Source organism: Pleurodeles waltl, chromosome 3_2 (assembly GCF_031143425.1).
Source record: "Pleurodeles waltl isolate 20211129_DDA chromosome 3_2, aPleWal1.hap1.20221129, whole genome shotgun sequence".
NCBI lineage: Eukaryota > Metazoa > Chordata > Amphibia > Caudata > Salamandridae > Pleurodeles > Pleurodeles waltl.
This window is the reverse complement of record NC_090441.1, coordinates 44973022-44996996: the sequence shown is the minus strand read 5'-3', so window position 1 is coordinate 44996996 and position 23975 is coordinate 44973022.

Below are 23975 nucleotides of genomic sequence, written 5' to 3'. Positions count from 1 at the left end.
GGGGAACTGACTCAATACAGCTGAGACAGACCATAAGAGCCTTGTCCACCTATGACCCCTGCACAGCTTGATCACCCTTTGTCTTACAGGGAGGAGTGTCATCTAGTCTCTCTCATACAGCTACCTGAGGGGCAGTCTTCGTGTTCCTCACTTCGCGCTTACCTACAGCTTCTATGCTTCCTAAAAAAGTGCAAACCAACAGGGTGTCAAGTTATTTTGCTCTACGTGAAGCACGTGACTCCCACCCCAATGCTACCCCCAGTGAGACTGTGGCCTTGACTAAGGATGTCCTCCTTTACTCTCTATGACTTTAAAAGAGAGCTGACAGAAGAACTGAAGCAGATCTCGCCACCTCCTTTGAAGCTCTCAAGTCCAATATTAATTCCATGTTCACTTCCCTACAGCAAGATGTGGACTCAGTGGGCACCTGAACTCTGGAACCTCGACTCAACTCAAAAGTACCAGAGACTGGAACAGTGGGTCAGATGGATGGAGGACTCCATGGACCAACTACAGCCCAACTGCACATCTCTCTGTCCTGGAAAATCGCTCATGGCGAAACCATATCCAAATTCGTAATGTGGAAGAAGGGGTTGAAGGTCCAGACCAGGGGGCTTTCATGGTGAGTATGTTCTCTGTGCTCCTGGGAGAGACCCATGCTGAAGTGAGGCTCGGGTGCACAGAGTTGGTCCACTGACTCCTGGAGGGAGGAGGCACCCCGGTGATGAGCTAGCGAAACTTCACTCCTTCAAAGAGAAGGACTTAACTCTACAAGCACCCGGAAGCTAGAGACAGTCACATTCCTGGGACCAACATGCTTGCTCTTTCATGACATTGCTCCAGCCACACTGACTTCCTGCTTACTATTTAAACCTTTTACAGATAAACTTTGCCAAGACCACATCAAATACAGATGGAGCTACCCCTTTGGCCTCTCCGATGACTACCAGAACAAGCCTCACCAGTTTGAGGATCTGAATGTAGCTGCAGCCTTATTGGGTATATCGCTTCCTGAGCGGGCAGGGTCTGAGGCGGAAAGGGGGAAACACGGACAGAATCAGCAAGAGGCTCTGACAAAGGACAACGACAATCACAGTGTTGATTATAATATCAAGAGAAACAATGGGCATAGAGATACACTCCCTGACCAGAGAACTTTTCAAAGATAGACTTTTTCAGACCACTATCTTTGTTCATATATCCCTGCTCCTCTTGTATGGAATACTTCAGAGAGTTGCAACCACCATAAGTAAGCTTGCAGATTGATGGGTTTCCTGAAGGCACCATTTTGAACTCTGAGGTGACAGAAGCTCCTCTGTATGTCTGATGTCATGACATGCTGCCAGTCTACCTTGAACTTTGTTTGCATCCCACAGAATACCATAGCTGTTTATGACCTATACGCCTGAGTTTAACAAACATGACAGATGTGATTCCTAGTTATTGTTGGGGAACTAGAATATCAGGTTTTATTGTTTCACAGTTTTTGTTTATGTTGCATGAGTGGACACAATGTAGCATGATGTGGGGGGTGTCAGCAGCGGAGGACTAGAGTTGGGGTCTGGGACAACTTTTCGACTGTTGACCAGTGAGGATGAGGGCATGGTTGTACTGGAACTCACGTTGGGTCTGTGCTATAGCATACAATGTTAATGACTAACTCCATGGTATTAACAACCCTTAACTCTCCGGCTAAGTAACACAAACTTTGTAAATACATACTCAACTGGAGATGCAATATAGTAGCACTGCAGGAAACACACCTTAAGTGTAGTGATGAACACAGACTACGACACAAAGCATATCCCCTGATATACAAATCCTCAGCCACCACTAAACACAATGGAGTATCTCTCCTGTTCCATACATCCTTAAAGTTCCAACCAGTCAGAAATAAAACAGACAAAGGAAGGAGAACTGTGATGATCTAGGGAACCATCATTAGGGGATGGATGTGTATGGTGGCTTCGATATATCCACCCAACATTGGTCAAGCTAATTTTGTCCACTCCCTATTATACCTTTTGGGAGGCTTTGCGGAGGGGTAGATTATTTAGATGGGAGATTTCAGCCTTATCTGGGATCCCACCCTAGATGGCTCTCACTCACACAGAACCTACACTGGGAACCTAAGTCCCTGAAACAAGCAATCCTACACATAGGCTTCATAGATGCCTGGAGAACCACTCACCCTACTACTCGGGATTATATCTTCTTTTCTCACTCCCACCACATGTACTCTCAGATTGACTATGTGTTTATATGTCAATCCCTACAACACACCATTACAGAAGCCAGATTCCACGCTATTACGCTTTAAGATCATGCGTCGGTGGAGATCATACCAGAGTGGAATGTCCCGAAATCCAAATTTCGACGATGGTTCTTTCCTGCGCCCTTCAGACAAGATTGTCTCTTCCAAGATGAGCTCTTTAAGGCCATCAAAGATTTAATTAAACTAAACGGCACTCAGGACACTAACCTCTCCACCAATTGGGATGCCTTTAGGTGGTTATTAGAGGGGAATGTAACTCACTGATGTCTACTCTTTCACAGTAGAGGACTCGGGATCGGATGGCCCTCAAGGCTGAAGTTAGTTGAGCAAGTCCCACAAAGACTCCCCCCACTCTACTTTTACAAAGAAAAGTCACAACCTTACTAGGAAAACTCGACACCATTTATACAAATAGAGTGGAGCTGACATTATTCTGCCTTAAAAAAACCCACATATGAACAGGGAAATAAGGCTGGCTCATTCCTGGTGCAACCGCTTCAGGCCACACATGAAAAATAATAGATTAGTCAACTTCACATGGACTCTTGGGAGGCTGTTAATATGAAGGCCAAGACCCGGGCTTTTCGAGACTTTTATAAACAACTATACAGTTCTGAATTTGCAGATGAGACTGCACAGTTATCGTATCTAGCGGGGTGGAGCTGACCAAAGCAATGTCCTGGAGAGCCCCATTATGGAAGAAGAAGTCCAGGTGGCCATTGACGCTCTTACACTCCATAAATCACCTGGGACCAACAGGTTTACAGCCCAATTCTATAAGACTTTTAGTTTGAATCTGGTGCCCCACTTGACTACCCTATTTAATTAGAAAGTCGACTCTTGCTGGGTGACACAAACAATGGGTAAGGCACTGGTATCAGTTATACTAAAAACCAGGAAAGATCCACATTTTTGTGTGTCCTATCAACCGTTTGCAATATTGAATTTGGATGCCAAACTATATACAAAGATATTGGCCACTAGGCTAGAGGATTTTATGCCGGGACTGATCCACCCAGACCAATCCAGTTTTATTAAGGGGTGCCAAACTCATGACAACCTGTGGAGAATGTTCCACCTGGGCGAAAAAGCTACTAAAAAGTGCCTTCCAGCTGTTCTTTTGGCACTTAAAGCCAAAAAAGATATTGACAGGGTGGACTGGTCTTTCCTCTTCCATACACTACATAGGTTTGGCTTTGATTCAGGCTAACTATGCTCACCCACAGTCACGAGTGATGATGAATGGGACCAGTTCTGAACTTTTTAGCCTACAGCTGGGGTGTCCATTATCCCCACTTTTATTTACCTTTACTATAGAGCCCCTTACAGCTAGAGTGAGGGCTACGCAATCAATCAAAGCTAACATTGTCAGACACCATGGTCTCAACACGTCTCCTACGCCGACGACACCCAGCTGATCTTCTCCCTCACTGACGAACCATCAACAGTCAAGAACAACTTCCACAACAGAATGAAGGCAGTAGCCGCCTGGATGATATTCAACTGTCTCAAGCTCAACTCCAACAAGACTGAGGTCCTCATCCTGGGCTCCACCCCCTCTGCTGGGACGACTCCCGGAGGCCCGCAGCTCTCTGGCCCTCCTTCACCCACCGACCACGCATGCAACCACAGCATCATCCTCGACTCCTTGCTCTCAATGGCCCGCCAAGACAACGCCGTCTCATCATCATGCTTCTACGCACTTCACCTGCACCGAAAGACCTTTAAATAGATCCCCAATGAGGCAAGAAGAACAGTCACCCAGGCACTCGTCAGCAGCATGTTTGACTACAGCAACGCACTCTATGCTGGCATCAGCAAGAAACTCCAAACAAGACTCCAGAGAATCCAGAACGCTGTGGCTAGACTCACCTTCAAGCTCCTCACACATGCATACAAGGCCCTACACAACATCAGACCCACCTACCTCAACCAACACCTCTCCTTCTACACTCCCACCAGACAGCTCTGCTCTGCCCAACTGGCTCTCGCCTCCACCCCAAGGATCCGTAAGAACTTGGCTGGAGGAAGATCCTTCTCCTACCTCGCTGCGCAAACCAGGAACACGCTGCCTCTCCACCTCAGGCAATCCCCCTCGCTGATCCAGTTGAGGAAGGACCTCAAGACCTGGCTCTTCGATCCGCATCCTTCCCCCCAGTGCCTTAAGACCCTCCCGGTGATAAGCTGGGCTTTATAAATACCTGATTGATTGAATCTAATGCCTTTCATTCCACTCAGCAGAACACAGAATATCCATCCATGTTCATGGATGTTAGAAATTAGGTCTTTAGTTGGCAGTCAGTTTGCACTCTGTCCTTGTCCTTGTCACTCCTAAGACAACTCCTGCTCACCCCCTTGGTAGCTTGGCACAAGCAGTCTGGCTTATCTCAAAGGCAATGTGTAAAGTATTTGTACCAACACACTCAGTGATACAGTGAAAACACTACAAAGGAACACAACACCAGTTTAGAAAAAAGCCAATATTTATCTAAATTAAACAAGACCGAAATGACAAAAATCCAACATACACAAGCAAAGTTATGAATCTGTTAAGTGAAAAGAGTCTTACTCCATAGAAATCAATGGATGCATTGTTTTTACACAGAGTACCTGGTTAGCGTAAAAAATAAAGATGCACGGGCGAGCTTGTGTCGGAAAAGTCAGCGATGCGTCGATTCCTTACTCGCAAGTGGGGCCATGCATCGTTTCTTCTCTGGTCGGGTTGGCAATGCATCATTTTTCTCTCCCGCAGAAGAGTGATGCGTTGATGCACAGTGACAATGCATGCTAAATCCTGGCACACGGTGGTGGAGAGCCACACTGCGTGGGTGATGCATCGATTTTGGCAGCAGCCAGTGGGTGTTGCGTCGATTTTCCAGTCGCGATGCAGGTGGTGCATCGTTTTCCAGCTGCGAAGCAGATGCTGCATCGATTTTTCTCCCTCACGGCTCCTGTGTGTGGATTTCCAACTTGGTTCACCAGCTTCTCCTTTTGAGGAGCCAGGGACTGGATTGGGCACCACTTGGCAGGGTAGGAGTCTCAGCAAGAGAGCCCAGGTGCTGACAGAGGAAGCCTTTGATGGCCCTGAGACTTCAGAACGGGGGCAAGCTCAGTCTAAGCCCATGGAGACACTTTACAAGCAGGAAAACATAGCAAAGTCCAGTCTTTGTCCTCTCTCAGGCAGAAGAAGCAACTGCAGGCCAACCAAGCTAAGCACACTCACCGGCAAAGGGGCAGTACTTCTCCAGCTCTTCAGCTCTTCTCCTTGGCAGAGGTTCCTCTTCATCCAGAAGTAATCTAATAGTGTGGGGTTTTGGCTCCACTACTTATACTCATTTATACCTTTGAAGTAGGCAAACTTCAAAGGAAAGTCTCTGTTGTTCACAAGATCCTGCCTTGCCCAGACCTGGCCCCAGACACACACCGGGGGGTTGGAGATTGCATTGTGTGAGGACAGGCACAGCCCTTTCAGGTATGTCAGCTCTTCCCTCCTCACTCTAGCACAGGAAACTCATCAGGATATGCAGGCTACCCCCAGCTCTTTTTTGTGTCACTATCTAGGGGGAATTCACAAACAGCTCAACTGTCAGTCATGGATTCCACAGGCAGGTAGATACACAGAATGGTTGAGCAAGAAAATGCCAACTTGCTAAAAGTGCAAAAAGAACAGATGATGGACAGAATGCTGAACAATGCAAACATTCACCCCCAGTCACAAAGATCTGGGTTTAATCCATTGTTTTTTTGCTCACCATGCCACCCAGGTTTGGACCCAGCTGTAAGCAAATCAGTCTTGACCCTGTTCCCCATGCGAACAGTGCAGCCCAGACTGCCAAGCCAGGTGCCCTGTGAACTGGAAACAAGCATCCTAGGACCGGTTTCAGGGTATCACCCATTCATCAGCCAGGCTAGATTGAATCCAACTTTCTAAAAGTGGCATTTTTAAACTGACAATCTAAAAACCAACTTTATCAAAAGGTGTATTTTTAAATTGTGAGTTAGGAGATCCCAAACTCCATAACTCTATCTTCTCCCAATAGGAAACTGCACTTAAAAGATATTTAAAGACAGTCCCCATGTTAACCTATGAGAGAGATAGGCCTTGCAACAGTGAGAACCGAATGTGGCAGTATTTCACTGTCAGGACATGTAAAACACATCAGTACATGTCCTACCTTTAACATACACTGCACCCTGCCCATTGGGCTACCTAGGGCCTACCGTAGGGGTGACTTACATGTACAAAAAGGGACAGTTTGGGCCTGTCAAGTGCGTACACTTGCCAGGTTGAATTGGTAGTTTACAACTGCACACACAGACACTGCAGTGGCAGGTCTGAGCCATGTTTACAGGGCTACTCATGTGGGTGGCACAATCAGTGATGCAGGCCCACTAGTAGCATTTGATTTAAGGCCCTGGCCACCTCTAGTGCACTTTACTAGGGACGTACTAGTAAATCAAATATGCCAATCATGGCAAAGCCAATTACACATACAGTTTACACAGAGAGCAGTTGCACTTTAGCACTGGTCATTAGTGGTAAAACACCCAGAGTATCAAAATCCAGCAAAAACAAAGTCCAGCACACAGACAAAACATAGGAAGCAGAGGCAAAAAGACAGGGGAGACTACGCCAAGAATACCAGGTCTAATAGCGGATGATCTTCTCCTGTCCTTTACATCCCCTCAAACATCCCTGACTGCCCTGATTTAGGATTAATCTCAACAAATACTTTTTTCTAAACATGACTCTTTCCACTAGAGAGATGGAGGCACTAGTGGGATCCACTGCCTTACAATGGGCTAAAAAAGAGCTAATTTACCTGGGATTAAATTCACTCTAAAAATGGCCGATCTACATAGAGCAAATTATCCTCCACTCTTGCAACAACTGAAAGTGGATCTTAAACACTGGGCCCCCTTATGTTTATAATGGCTCTCTTGCATCAACCCGGTAAAGATGACTGTTGCTGCGGCTGTTATACCTTTTTCGAGACTCCCCATTGAGATAGATCAAGACTTTTTCTCTGCTCTTCACTTCTTGGTCACCTGATTTATTTGGCAAGATCGCAGAGCTTGACTTCCCTGTAAGTCATTGACACTACCAAGAGATGGTGGGGGGGCTTAGCTTTAAACGACTTTACATTATACTATAAAGTGGCTCAGTTGAGGGTAACCTCTGAATGGTCCGTAAGAGTGTCGGACAAACACTGGCTCCACATGGATAGAGCAGTAGTCGGTACATACATTTGGGATGTATTATGGAAACCAAACCTGGACAGACCACTTAACACTTACCTTAGCACCCCGACCAAGACCACCCTCAAAGTGTGGGACGAGGTGAATCAGTCTGCTGGGTGGGCAACACTCCCCTCACCCTACACCCCATGCACTTTAACTCAGCCACATCTGGCTTATGCTGGAGGGACTGCAGGCTACTTAGGGATTTTAAACACATTTGGTTTGAGTGCCCTGTTATTAAACCCTTCTAGTCTGAAATATTGGCTCAGATCAAGGATATATTGGGCTATGCTCTACCGAACACTCCAGATTTTGCCCTCATGGGCTACACGATGAGACCCTCAAGTATTAGACCTCAGGAGACAGTTCAATCTTGTGGTTGTGTCTAGGAGGGGCCATGACAGCTCTGGCTGCATCCTGGAGGAAGACCGAAGCTCCCTCAATGCCCCAGTGGCATGTGTGAACTTGGCAAGCCATTACCATGGAGCAGATGCCCAGTATTTTTTTGAGGACTGCAAAAAATGTGAGTACACATGGGGCCCCTTGGTGAGGTTCCTCTCGACTGACCCTGCACTCTTCACATGTCCTATACGTACTAGAGCTCTCCACCTTTCCCAGATCTGATATTCGAAGAAGACGCTGGCCGCCTTCTGTAAACATAACTTCCTGCTATACTGCCCCTCCCAGTGTTAATGGTCTGAGGGCATGACTTAGTACTTGGTGGATGGAATACTCCCACATAAACGTGGTGGATTTCCCTTCTGCCATATTACGATCTCCATTCCCATGATTCCCCTCCGCCAAGTTCTAAGTCAGACAAATTCCTCACACATCCTTTGCTGTATCAACATCTACACTCATGCTAGTTAGTTACTGGGGTGTTTGGAGGGAGGGGGGTTTAAATTGGACAATAACCTCATCGGACTCTATTGCTGAAGTGACAATGACAGTATACCTGTTTTTTTGTTTAGAACAGAGATCTATATCTTTTGGAAACTGTGTATGCTACTAGCACTCGATGTAAAATTCAGGTCTCCTTCAATTGAATTGCTGTCAGTGTACTACTATATGCCTGACTAAACTCAATGAAGAAAGTTTGAGAATAAAAATGAATTGTATAGTCCATCCACAGAAGCTGCCAACTCTGAGATGGTGGATTTCCTCGACCGCGCCCAGAGGAACACACTAGGGGATGAGAGAAGGAGGCAGCTGGGTGGCTCTATTTGCTCAAGCAAGTTACAGGGCACCACTAAAGGACTGGCAAAAGGGAAGACCCCATGGCTGGAGGACCTGCCAACCAAATTCTATCACACATACTTGAGTCTTCTGATATTACACTTACTGAAAGTATATGTGGAGGCCTGGGTCAAGGGTGAACTTCGGGCAACCGCATGGGTGGACCTAGTCGGCCCATTACCCAAACCCGTAAATCCTGCTGACCTGATTCAGTCCTAACTCCCCCGTCACTGCTGAATCTAGATTTCAAAATACTTAAGGTGTTGGCAACTAGGTTATACCAATATCTACCAGCTCTGATGTCCAGAGATCAGAACAGCGCTATTCCAACTAAAGGAGTCTATATCTGGTACTAGATAAAACTGATGGAGATCGGTACCCTAGAGCAATGGTAGCTTCCATAGACTTGTAGAAGGTGTTCAAGGTGGTAAATTGGCATTTCCTTATATCCCATATGAACCCCACGGAGCCCAGGCCTCAATGGATCAGAAGGGGTGAGATTCTTTACTCAAACTCAGTGGCCTGGGTATGCATATTTCACCCCAATACAGTAGATTTCATGACACAAGGAAGGGCTACCCCCTTTTGCCCTTCCTTTTTGCGATTTTAGCAACACAAAAGGATGATGGATAAAGTTCGGAACAATGCAAACACTCACCCCCAGTCACAGATCTGGGTTTAATCTATCTTTCTTTTGCTCACTATGCCACCCCAGTTTGGACCCAGCCATATGCAAATCAGTCCTGACCTTGTTCCTCATGGGAACAGCCTAGCCCGAACTGCCATGCCAGGTTCTCCCTGGACCAGAAACAAGCATCCTGGGACCGGTTTCGGGGTATAACCCTTCATCAGCCAGGCTAGCTTGAATCCAGTGGCACAGTGAGCAAGGGACCCACATCTGGGCATACCCTTCCCACTTAGGGCAACTTTAGCAACACAAAAGGATGATGGATGGTGTGCTGAACAATGCAAACACTCACCCCCAGTCACAGATCTGGGTTTAATCTATCTTTCTTTTGCTCACTATGCCACCCCAGTTTGGACCCAGCCATATGCAAATCAGTCTTGACGCTGTTCCTCATGGGAACAGCCCAGCCCGAACTGCCATGCCAGGTTCTCCCTGGACCAGAAACAAGCATTCTGAGACCGGTTTCAGGGTAACACCCTTTATCAGCCAGGCTAGCTTGAATCCAGTGGCACAGTAAGCAAGGAATCCACGTCTGGGCATACTCTTCCCACTTAGGGCAACTTTAGCAACACAAAAGGATGATGGATGGAGTGCTGAACAATGCAAACACTCTCCCCCAGTCACAGATCTGGGTTTAATCCATCTTTCTTTTGCTCACCATGCCACCCCAGTTTGGACCAGGCCATATGCAAATCAGCTTCCTCTTTGCAATAGCAATCAAACCATTAGCGAGATGGCCAGAGCAGAGGGCATTCATAGGCGTATACTGCTATCAAATTACACTCATTTAATATCAGTGTGCGATGATGACCTGCTGTTTTACATTTGAACGGGGCGCAGGAATTGGCATGGATGCAGCTTCTCCTGTAGGCATTCAGTGTGGTCTCAGGGATGAAGATGAATACTAACTCCAAAACCAGTGAGTTCCTGGTACATCTTTGGGGGGAGGCACCAGACGTAAGTGAATTAGCAATAGCATGTACCCCCTCCATTTTTAGATACCTAGGAGTAAATATTTGTCATAGGTTGGAAAACCTTAGGGACAGAAACCTGGCACAGCATTTTGAGCATTAAAGGGTTCAGTATTATTCTGGAGCTCACTAAGACTACCTATCATGTCCAGGATAGCCCTCACAAAACTGATCATACTACCCCGACTTCTGTATTTCTTTGTAAATTTACCAGTGTCTGTGCTAGTCCAGGAGCTAGTCTGGGATTCAGGTAGACAGATGATGGCCCTGGACACACATAGATACTCAATCACAGTGAGGGCTTTGGGAGTCCCAGTATATTTGCTCTATTACCAGGTGGCATACATTCAGTGGATAACACTAGCTGAATGGCCAGCAAGTGGAAGAGTTGGGAGCTGTTGGGGGTGGACTGAATCAGGGTGTCAGGGGTATTGATTATCCTCCTGCTGTGTAAGCTGATGAACCACCGGAGAATGCCTATACTACTATCAGTGGCCCTACAGTGAAGGAAATATGTCATATTGACACTGCAGTGACCTCCTTATGGTACAGCACTACCAGGTTCCATTGCTGGGACTTCTCTACTTCTGCTGGACCAACTAATGTCGGATTATGGCCTAGCACCAAGGCAATTCCTGAATATTAGCACTCTGACACAAACGTTCCCTTGTTCATGGTATGTGAGGAAACAGAAGCCTTTGCACCACAAGGTGCTGCAGCTGCTTGTGTCATTGGTAACAGTGACCACCTGATCACTTGACTTTACAGGGCATTGAATGGTATTGTACGGAGAGATCTGATAAAGACCAAAGGAAGGTGAGAGGTGCACCTAGGTCATAAGATGAGATTGCAGACAAGGAATAGGACAGAATACTGACCTACACCCCAAACATTTCACACAACACTGAAGTCCACACAATGTAATACTTTGCATCAAGCACACCTATATTATGGAAACATAGCAGACATTTATGTTGGAGACCTAAGGCCATGCCTGAGATGTGAGTCATTGTCAGCAACTTTTTTTCATGTGGTCTGGGCTTGCCCGCTAGTACGCACTTATTGGGAACCTAGGAGACACCTTAGAACCACAACAGGAAGTGACACCGGAGATCTGCCTTTTGGGGGGTTTCTTCTAACCTGTACCTAAGAGGGAGGGCCAGAGTTGTGGGACCTTGCCCTGGCCCTGCCTAGGAAAATAACTGCAGGCCCTGGAAAGCGAGGGCAGGTCCCACATACAATAGCAAGCGGACTGAAGTGGAACAATGGTCAAGGGTGGAGGAGGATTCACTGACACGTGAGCAGGAATGCAGGTTATGTGGGAGGAAGTGACCACTCAAAACAACTTGGAAGACGGGTTCCAGAGCGGGCTGGATAACCAAGAAGGGAAGAGGGCTCCAAAGACTGCAATGCCCCTCCATCGAGGGTTGGGTGAGATATGGGAGGCTCCCTGGACCCCGGAAACCATATTTATAGATGGTATTGATTGACTCTATGAAGCGGTAATACTATTGATAATGTCTCTATTGGTTGATCACACGCTTGTTTGATTTGTTATAATGTTTATTACTGCTTGAAGAACCTCGCTCGTGTATTGACCTGGAACCTGCTGATTACATGTAGAACATGACGGCATCCTTCTTAACAGCTGTATCATGAACAATATACGATAAAACTAATAAAAAGAGGTAAAAAAATGCAAACTTGCCACAGTCTTAACATTTTTCTTCGGGAGGTTGACCACCAAATATCCCCAAGTAGGGACAGTCTTGCTTGCCTGGGTATTTATGCCCCACCACTCTTAGACTTCATGGGTTCTCACTGTTCACAACTTATGTCACTACCGTTTCGAAAATTCAACAGCCACACCTGACTGTGTTGTCCCTAGATGTTTGAAAGTGCATTATTTAGTCCCATTTGTGCAAAATATTCTCAGGGTGGGTGTACACCCTCCAAACCTTCTAAAGCAATGATGGCTTGTTTGCTTTGGACCACCCATCCCTGTTCATGACTGCCCTTAATATCCAGCACCCCCATTTTAGTTCAAAAGACGTTCTTAACAATGACACCAATGAACAAGCATTGCGCCCACCTGGGCACAAAAACCTACCATTGTCATTGTCCCAGAAAAATCACCACGAGTTCAGGAGCCGCCTAAGCGTTAGTTCTGCCCGTGGGCCTTCATGGACCAGGTGAAGGGCTGGAGATGATTAGACTAGAGCACCCTGTGCTAATATTTGGCTACTATATTTTGTATATTTGAAGATCGGTGGGACCTATTCTGATTTTCTACCAGCAGTTGGCTTTATTTGCCAAATTTCCATCTGTGGTATTGTAGGCCATTTAGGCAACTTAGCAATTTGCATAACTACAGATAAAACATAACTTTAGAAGGCAAAGACAGTATGTCTGGCAAATAACTGAAAACGCAAGTCTGTCCTATTGACTTGACAATCAATATAGGTATATTGGAATGCATTATACCAAGCATATTTCTTAGTAGGCAATATTGAACAAAGGCTGAAAAGGGGACTTGATGTTGTTTTTTTTTTTTACAAATCTCTGAATTTGATTGTATTTTTTATTATTATGAACATGGTTTGGGTATTTTTAACTTTGAGGAAAATGAGTCTCAAGAATGATGAGAAAATACTTTCTGCGTTAGGGGAAGAAGGAAAGAGCCACCTTTTTTCATCTTCATATTAGCGCCATTGGGAATTTGTTGTACCAAGCCAAGTTTTATGATGGCATTCCCTTGACACGTGGGTTGAGCTTTTTTCTAGACACACTGAACACTGCCATGTCACTTGTACACCACATTTCTAGTCCCGGCTTTTTTTAACAAAGCAGTGTATTCTGGGCACTGTGGTCTTGGTTTGTTGAAACTGAACCAAACCTTCTGTAAAAATGACTTGAAAGGCAATCAAGGCACTGGATGCGTGGTGCCTCAGTGACAGTGAGCAATCTAGATATGCAATTGCTTTTAAAGGTGAAAAGCGGATAAAGATCGACAATCGTTCCAGCTTATCATAAGTTTTTCAGCTGTATTTAACACTGTGGTCGTTGAGATGATTGTCAAGATCCACACTCTTACAACATTGAAAGATATCCCATCCGTTGAAATCTCATTATATCCTATAGGATATCCATCAACGTTATGAAGGAGTAACCCCTTAGCCAAACTCTAAGTCAGGCACTGAGGTGGTCATTCCGAGTTTAGTGGTAACCAGACCTCCGCGCCAGCGGTGGCGATGAGACCGCCACTAGGATGGCGGTGCAGACCACCATATAACGAGTAAGGCGGTGAACCCAATGCAACACAGCCAACCGCCACCGCCGATGAGCAGCAGCCAGTGGTGGTGGCCATCTTCTGGCTGGCGGGGACCAATGTCCCGCCCACCATATTACGAGTCACCAGACCACCAGGATATCCAGGGCGGGCCTACGGCAACCAAAATCTTGGCGGAAACAGAAAGTACAAAAGGAGACACTCACCCCCAGGTACACAGACGCATCCGCGGCCGCCATGGCAAACTGCAAGTCCTCTCAGGGTTGTATCTCACCATACACCTTCAGGGCCAGCGACAATGACGAAGACGTCAGCCGTAAGTACGCCAGCACAAAGTGGAAAAAATTGCAGTGATACACACCCACACATTACACACACTCCAGGCATGGACAGCGAAGGCCACACACACACTCAAACTTACCATACCAGAACACACATATAACACACACAAAATACGAAAAAGCCAAGTACCCAATACACAGACAAAGCCAAGTAGATACGTGCCAAACACACAGCACAACGCACACAAACACCACCAACACAGTCATATACATCCATACACAACACCCCATAATCACACAACGACAACTAGACCTCAAACACTTCGGCGCAGTCATAGATAGGCATGCTGTAAAACACCACACATCCACAAACACAAAAAGCTGCATGTAGCAATGACACACAATCAATATCAGTGAACATGCATCCAAACAATGACACAGGTGACACGTCACATACAACCAACATACAAAGGAATCCACAGATACAGCACCATACACACGGACGCACATAACACCCCATACAATCCCACAAGCAAGCAGTCAAACACATTATAACATGCACATGGCACAACCCATCTACCCAGCGCATGCAACAACATAGACATAACCCATACACAAACCCCACACACCACACACAGATGTCACACCACCATGTAGAAGGAAACCAGGACAAGCATCTCATCTTGCCAAACACAGCAATGTGGGCAGGTGTAATAAAAACATAACAATAAATATGAACTATATACAGAGGGTGCCAAATGGGAAGTCCAACATGCAGAACTGCACATAACACAGAGTCCACATACCATGGCCCCAACTTGACTCCTGATAGCAAATAGGCCTCCATGTCATAGGGACATCAATTGGACATGCAGACACCTCAGGGGTTTGGGGGTGGTGGTGGGGGGTGGCTTGGATTTGGAAGAGGGGGTGTCTGTTTGAGCTTGGGAGGGGGGACTTTGGCTTTGGGAGGGGTGGATGTTTTGCTGAGTGGAGGAGCAGGGGAAACACCAGAGGGGGCACTAGAGGAATGGGAGGTGGAAGGGCCTGGGAGGGGCAGGGGGACATGACATTTAGGGACAGGAGTAAGGGGTGGGACAGGAGTAAGGAAGAGGTCAAGGGCAGCAATGAAGACTTTTTTAGGTACATGGGGGAGGTCACATGAATGAGGGATGGGAGTGGAGGTAGAGGGAGTGCTCGTGTGACGTGTTTATGTGCTGTACGTGGATGCTGGTGTGTGCAATGTGTGCATGTGTGGGGTGGGTGTATGTTAGGTGGGTGAGTGGGTGTGTGTATATCTTGGGAGGAGAGGGGTAGAGATGCAGGGAGAGGGAATGGAAGACGTGAGAGTGAATGTTGGGGTGGTGTGTGCAAGTGAGGTGGATGTGCCGCAGGTGGCAGAGGAGGTGGCCGTGGTGAGTGCGGATGTGGTGTGTGGGGTCGGTGTCTGTGAGTGTGCTGTGGTGGTGAGTGAGGGTATGAGAGGAATGCTAGCAGGACCAGTGTGTGATGATGCAGTGCTGGTAGGTGTGAGTGGTGATGTGACTGTAAGGGAGGCAGTGTGGGAACTGTCTGTTGTTGTGTATGCAGATGTGTGTTGTGTGTTCATTTGTGGTGCTTATGTTTGTTTTTACTCACCTGGTCTGTTGTAGGGGGTGTATGCCGGTCTGTAGGTGTGCCCTGGACGGGTGAAGGGATAGGGGTTGTGGATTGGGAACAGATAGCTGGAGGAGGGATAGAAGATGAAGGAACACTAGCTGACGTTAACGAGGAGGCCAGAACCTGAAATGATCTCTGTAGGCCAGACAAGGCACCATAATACGTTCCAGGTAGACATTGGACTGCTGCATCTGGGATGCCAGTCCTGGATGGCATTCACGATTATTGTCTGCCCCACGGAAATCTCAGGAGGTCAATAGCCTCATTGAGGGCAGCAGGGCTGACTGAGGCGGAGTAGAGGTGCCTACGGCGAAGGAAACCCCCACCCTCCTGGGTGAGCGGGCATGGGCAACTGGGTGGGGAGCTACAGGGAGGGCGGTGCTGGTAAGGGGGTTGGCAAACAAGGATGGTGCTGGGGTGGACCAGGATGGGTCCGCCACCGCCAGGGAGCCGCCATCGGAAGAGGAATCTGAATCAGATGTTGTGGTAGCTCTAGTCTCCTCCGTGGTGCTCTCCTCACCCTCCGCCCCACTTGCCCCCTCAGCTTCGCTGGTGTCAGCCTCCTGGGTCTCGTGGGGTGCTGCATCCCCACGTGCCAGTGCCCTTCCTCCTTTGCCAGATGATGCTAATGCACACATAGGTGGCCAGAGAGGGAGGGTGGGAACAAAAGAAATGGAGGAAATGGTAAAAACCTACACATCCACTTCACATACAAACAATACACACATTTGCCCTTGTTGGGAAAACAAGAACCCATATTGCAGTCATGAACAATAGAGTCCTGCAAGCCATATGCAAACTTTTCACCAATTACCTACTGGCTAACTGGCGAATCCAACAATTTAATCCATGAATATACCCAACTATATGTCAGTCACAGGATGAAACAAATCTGACCTCAGGGGAACTGTGCACACAAACTAAATGACAGGTATGTGTGGATTACATTCAGTACAGATGTCCATTGATATTGCACTTATATCAATTACAATGTAAACTAAGCATACTTGTCAATACCCAAATACAGTGCCGACAAGATCACTTTGGACTACTACAGTTTACGCAGAGATAGAGTATGAAGCCAGTAAAATGCCTGAATATTTGAGTAACTCATATGTACAGTAGAATGTGTGGTACAGTACCACCACTTCTGTTCCTACATGGCTTCACATGGCTGGGGTATCACACTGCAACATGATTGGTGTGACAATCAGGAATGTAAATTTCCCAAATTTCATCTGACCACGTAAATCCCAAATCCATGCAGGGTCACAGTAGGAAACCATGCAGAAGTCACCTAACAGTCTACACTTACCCCCTTGTGGCTGCTGTGCTGCCCACAAGCGCCCATCCAACTCTGAGTAGGTCACCGCCATTATGCAGGCCATTAGGGAGGTCAGGGTCCGACGGGCACCCCTTCCACATTGGGAGGCTGTCCCCAGCTGGACCTCTGCAGTCTTCTGGGTTCAACATCTCAGGTCCTCCCACCGCTTCCTGCAGTGGGTACTCTGCCGACTACATACCCCCAGGGTCCACACTTTCTTAGCGATGGCTCCCCACAACCCTTTTTTCTGGTGGGCGCTGACCTGCATGGGAAACATTGAGAAAATGGAGGACATGATGTAAATGATACCAATACAGCTGCAATCTTTGGTGACACACAACATACCTGGCCCAAGCACATTGCCAATATACCACATACATCATGTGCATGCAAAACCCCAAATCAGTCATCACATGTCAATGTTCACACACATTTGCTGTCAAACACAACCCAAAATGTGGGACAAAGGATGTTGTAATGGCCTGTTGCCCTGGAGCCCAATACAACCGCCCATACAGGGGTATGACCCCTTCCACCAGTTTATCGAGCTCCTCAGCTGTGAAGGCTGGGGCCCTATCCCCTGCAGTGCGTGCCATTGTGGCTCCACGATTCAGGGCACAGCAGCACACAAAGTGGAGGTCTTCCTTGCCCGAATGCCAGGAGTCAAGTGAGCTTGCCATACAAAACGGCAGTCATGACCGCAGCGGTCGTTGCCGTCAGCGCCAGCTGTAATCGTCAGTGGTCTCAGTCTCCCATAGACGTCAGTGTTAACCAGTGAGGAATTGTATGGCGGTTCTGACCGCCTTTGGCCATGACGACTGCCGCCGGTGTAATGAGGTTACTGCCATCTGTCCTATGCATGCAGGACAGGCGGATGCCATTTTAGTATGTTACATGACTGTCCTGGATTCACACTACGTCATTACCTGCATATCGTCACAAAATGATTCATGTAGGTTACATTTTGTGAACAATCACATATGTAGTGGGTGTCAGGTGACATCACCACACTTGTCACTATGTATGTGTGTATTGACAATCCATATGGTCGAACCCATGGAAAGTCTTCATTTATACATCACTACATGTCCTGTACATGTCCCTTGTCACAGGTATGGCATTATGTGGCATTGTCTGGGTAGGAATGGAGTGTGGAGGAATGTGTCATTCTAGAACATGACAGCCAACTTACATGACCAGTATTTCATGATTGTGGTATGTCGTACATGGTTCACAACATTGTGAGATGTGCCCAGATTCTTGTTTGTCTCCATGCCTAGATACCGCCAAAATGGAGTGATGAGGAATGCACCAGTTTACCGGCCCCTAGTAGATATTGAAACCATGGCGGAGCGCCATGTCATCATGACCTATCGACTGAACCGTGTGTCCATCAGGGAATTGGTTGCCCAGTTGGAGCCAGACCTCCTGCCGGCTTTGAGAAATCACCATGCCATCCCTCCAACAGTCCAGGTTGGCACTCCTGCATAGTCTTGCTAGTGGCTCCTTTCAGGTGACTGTGGGACTGGCTGCAGGGACATCACAGCGCAATTTCAGTAAAGTGTTGAAGGATGTGCTGGATGCCCTACTCAATCATTTGAACAGGTACGTAAGGTTCCCACAACGTGCTGAATTGCCCACTGTTAAAGCAGCCTTCTACAATATATCACATGTCCCAAATGTAATAGGTGCCATTGATGGGACTCACATCACCTTTGTACCTCGGAGGGCCAATGAACAGGTCTACAGAAACCGGAAGAGTACATATTCGCTCAATGTACAAGTGGTGTGTCTTGCAGGTGCGTACATAACACATGTAACAGCGAAATTCCCTGGTTCGGTACATGATTCCTATGTCCTGAAGAACAGCAGGGCCCCTGCATTGATGTACAGCTACAGGGATAAAGGGCCTGGCTAATAGGTATGTGTACTGCTCTCCATGTCAGACGTTTGATATCCCTCCCTACACAGTCTGCACTCTGCCTAACATTGTTACCTATCGCCATATCTCCTTTTCCACATAGGTAACTCTGGATACCCCAACCTGCCCTGGCTCCTGACACCTGTTAGACAACCAACTACAGGAGGGGAGAAAAGGTATAATGAGGCACATGGCCAGATGAGGCGGGTGATTGAGAAGACTTTCAGCCTCTTGAAAGCTAGATTTCATTGCCTCCATGTGTCCGCTGGTGCCCTACAATACGGACCAGGGAAAGTCTGCAAGATCTTGGTTGCATGCTCCATAATTTGGCCCTCAGAAGGCACATCCCACTGTTGGAGGAGGGGGGCATTGATGCTGGAGCAGTGGTTGCCGCCGATGACGCTGATACTGAAGAGGAGGCATACGAGGGTGAGGCACATGACAACAGGACTGACCTGATTCGTCACTACTTTCGATGATTAACAGGTATGTGTGATTTGGATGTTATGTGCACTTGGACTATGTATTGGAAAAGCTAGTCTGTACTCAGATTTTTCATGCATTAAGGTGTGTGTGGAGACTACTGCCTTCTATCTTGTTTTCCGACACTGAAAGGTAGCTAACTTACCATGAGGGGTAGTGGAAATGCATTGCTGCCAATGACATGTGTGAAATGCTGGTGCCATAACAAAACATGCTTATGGTTGTACCAAATGTTTTGGATACTCAGTCTGACTGTTTGGGCAAATGTAAGGGACACTTTTCAGGCTTGTCCTGCTGTGAAAGCCTATCATGCTGCATTATCAGCTGCTGTGTGGCAACTACCTGTTTCTGACTACGCAAGGAGGTGATCGGTAGAGGATGTCACCTATGTGAAATCTTTACTTTACTACACATGTGTGTGAGTGACAATGCAGGTCCTTACATATGTGGTATCATAGCTGCTGGGGCAATCATCCTGCGTTTGTGTTCTACTGCTGTTGATGTATAGATATGACTACATGACTTACAACATTGAGCATTATTCCATGTAATTTTCCCTCTTCAGGTCACATGTCTGTTTGCAAGCTGATTACTGACAAGCCTGTTGGCACCCTTGCCACAGGATGTTACTACAATATGGATGTACTTACACACCTGCTGGAGATTCCTACTACATCTGTCACTTTGACATCCTTGTAGTGCCGATATGTGAATTTGATTGTTGCTGGTAAACCTAAATGCCACTTTAAAGAATAAAGACACATGTACTATGACTTGTGCTAAATGGTGTTTATTGAGTGTTTCACATCGCAGTCCAGAGGAGTGGGGACTTGGTTTAGGAGAAGATCAGAGTGGGTGGTCCAGCTGTATGTTTCACTTGTCCTGTATCCATTAGCCTTGGGATGATGGGAACTTGGCATTGAACAGCCAAACAGGGTGTAACAGTGGCACACAAGGGTGACAGTTCAGGAGAGGGATCACTTCCTGGTGGGGGGATTGCAGAATGTCTGGATGACCGACCTCTTTTACGGGAGGTCCCTCAGCTGCAGGGGTAGGGGTGCTGGTGGCCTGTGGGTCCTCCTGCTGGGCCTCCATTCCAGTAGCAGGTGCTGATGTAGAGGGCAATGGTATTGTGTGACTACTGGATGGGGCCTGCTGTTGGGTGGAGAATGGTGTTGAGATCTTTGAACTCACCTAACATGGAGACCTGCCACTGCTGCATGGCCTCCTGGTGGTATTCCCCCTGCAGTCTATGGGTCTCCTGTAAGGTGGTGAGTATCTGGACCATCTTGTCCTGGGATTGCTGGTAGGCTTCCAGGACTCTGGAGACGGCCTCTTGGCCAGTTGTGTCCTGTTGCTGCCTCGTCCTTTGGCCCTTGATTGCCCTCCCACTGGCCCTTGCCCCCTGTACCCCTGGTGCAGTGTGCCCCCTCCCACTGACACCAGGACCGTCATTATCTTGGGATTGCAATGTTGACTCATGTCCCTGTACTAAGGGGCACACTGATGTTTGATGTGACCTTGGGACACAGGTTTGGGAAGGTGGGCTCTGCTGTGCAATGGATGCTGCAGGGGAGGTGGATTCAGTTGTGGGCAGGGTGAGGATGGTGGTGGTGGACTGATCACTCATGCCTGATGGGCCAGGTATGTCATCCCTATCCAGACATCCAGGGGAATCCTCCTCTATTGGACCTGCTTCCAGGGCTGGTTTTCTGTCACTGGTATCCTCCGCTGTGTGTGGCAGTTTTTGGGAGACCTGTGTAATGAGAGGTATTGTGTCACATGATGGTATTGTACAAGTGGTACACATGGTTGTATGCCATCACTGTCTTGATTTGCAGGGCAGTAATGGCATTAACAGTTACTAGACTACTGCTTGTGTTTGATCAATAGCTGGTATTGGTCTTGCTACTGTCATTGCCATGTACTGATGTGCATTCCAATTTCTTGTTGGTGAAGATGGTGAAGAGGGTGACATGGTTTTATGCGCAGGTGCACAGATGTGAAGTAGATTTAGCAGTCATGCAAGGGTAGGGAGTGTTGCATTGTGGTAGTTGTAGTACTTGCTGCAGTGTGGGGAATCCATGCACTAGGTGGGCCTGTGAGGGAATGGTGTTAGTAGGGAGCTGTGGCAGGCAAGGGTGGGTATTGGGTCCATGGTGAGTTTGTGCACGTTAGGGTGGTGTGAAGGGGTGAGAGAGTGGTGGGGGTACATAGTGTGCAGGGGTACATGTTGGCCGAGGAGTATAGTTAACTTACCAGTGTCCAATCCACTAGATATTCCCGTCAGCTCCTCTGGGTGTAGGATGGCCAAGACCTTCTCCTACATGATTATAATTCTGGGGAGGTGTTGGGGACCCACCCCCAGTCTTCATGACGTTGATTTGGTGTTGTGATGCCATAGCCCGTACCATCCCCGGTAGGTCATTCCACATCTTCCTAATGTCATCCCTTGTGCTTGGATGGTTTCCCACTGCGTTCACCCTGACGATGATCCTCTGCCATAAGTCCGTTTGCCATGCTATGGATGTCTGCTGGAAAGTGCTCCAAACAGTTGCGGCACCACTCTGACGATTTCGTTGACCATGACCCTCAGCTCCTCGTCTGTGAATCGTGTTTTTTTTTGTGGTGCCATGGTGGTTGTGTTGTGGGTGGTGGGGTGTGTAATGTGCAGAGGTGCTGGGTGCGCTGTTTGTTGCTGTGGGTTTGAGTGATAGGATGTGGTGTTTGTGTGCAGTGGTGATGTGCGTCCTGTGTTGCTCTTGATTTTGTGTGTTGTGTAATGCGTGTTCAGTGTGATGGTGCCTGTGCTATCTAGGTACAGTGACTTCTGTCAGTGTGCTCTTGCCTCGCTATGCCAGACTTTCTAGGTGCAAAGGATTCTGGGTATGTGTGGGGAGGTGTTTTGTAGTGCTGTGGTCAGGTGTATGTGGTGTGTGTATGTGTATCAGGTGTGGGGAATTGGTATTGTCCAATGTGGTGCAGTGTTCTGGTGGAGGTGATTTTTTGTCTGCTGCGGTTCGGACCGCCAATGGATTGCCACTGTGCTAAGACCGCAGTGCAGATTTGTGATTTGGAGGGCGGGATGTTGTCGGCGTGGCGGTGCTGGTAATGCAGACAGCTCTTTTACGCCGTCATTCAAGCCGACGGTGTCGGTTTTTGGTATTTTTTTGGCAGTGTTGTGTTGGTGACTTGTAATACAGCGGTCTTCAAACCGACATCACTGGTGGTCTTTCGGCGCCCGCTTACACAGCGGTCTTCGGTAAAGACTGCTGAAGTCAAAATGACCACCTGAGTGGTTTTCATTCCAAGCAAATTTGACAAATGCATCACCTCACTTTCGGGCAACTGAGATATGAGAGTTCAGTAAGTTGCCACCGTTTTATTTATTAGATGCTTAAAGGTAACAGAGATACTTTTTAAAAATATTTTTATTGATTTTGTCAAAAATAATTTGCATATTCAATATATGTTTCTCATGCAATAACTCAAGCTGCATTCAGTGTAATGTTACAGTAGTACATTCGACTTTGGTGGTTATAACCAGCAGACATATGTTAAAAAAAGCTATCTCAAGCACCTTGTCACTGCCCTACCATTTATGGTTCATGTGAGTACAAAATTACTCATGCAGCCAGTCTCCCACCCCAACATTCATTAGGTCTTGCCTACTAGATGGCGGTTGTTGCCAAGAATATAGAGGGGCTTGGAACACGTCCATTGTTTACCACTGGTTGGTCTTCCTGTCACTCTCATTTGCCTGCTTATTTGTGTTCACACTTGTCAATCTTGTGTTTGTCTCTCCAATGGATCATACCCTCTTTACCATCTCTTTTGATTGGCTAGCTTCTATGCTTCCACTACTTGCTTTATAAACACTATTTTTTTTTCTTTTGGGTTAGCACTACCCCCTTCATCTTATGTTCGCTCCCTGGTACTCCCCTGTTGTTTTTTCTCCTGTGTGCTTCTCCCCATCCACTCCACGTTGCTCTCTTTCACCTGTTTTCTCCCTCCCAGAACTCCACTTTGCTCTCTCTCTCTGTATAGTCTGCTTTTCACTCTCCCACGCCCTCCATATTGCTTCCCCTACCCATGTCCCTGTGTTGCTTCCTCCTTCCATCTTAAGTTGCTTCAATCCCCATTGCTTGGAGCTGCCAATGTTACTTCCCCATTCACTTAAAAAACACTTTTGCATGTTTTTTCTTTCAACAATGAAACAAATGCACCTGTTTCATTGTGTATGCACGCACATGTGTGGTTTGTGTCCCTATGTCATGGGTGGATGACCAAAGTTTTTTTTCATTCTTTAGTCATGCTACATAGCATCAGAGATGCTGTGCGGCATGTCTGAAAATCACTGGCAAAGCCCATAGGTCCCAAATGTGAGAACTATTGGGTTTGCCAATGCTTGTTTGTCTGTTGTTTCTCTCTACCCTCTCTTTTTGCCTCTTCCATCACCTGTGCATTTCGCCATTACAATCAATTCTAAAGAAATATGCATGAGAGGTCACAGAGATGAGGGTGTCTCTTCAGAGAATTGCATGAGTAGGAAAACCCACGGCATCACTGCACACCACCCACCTATGTGCTTATTAACTATTCTGATA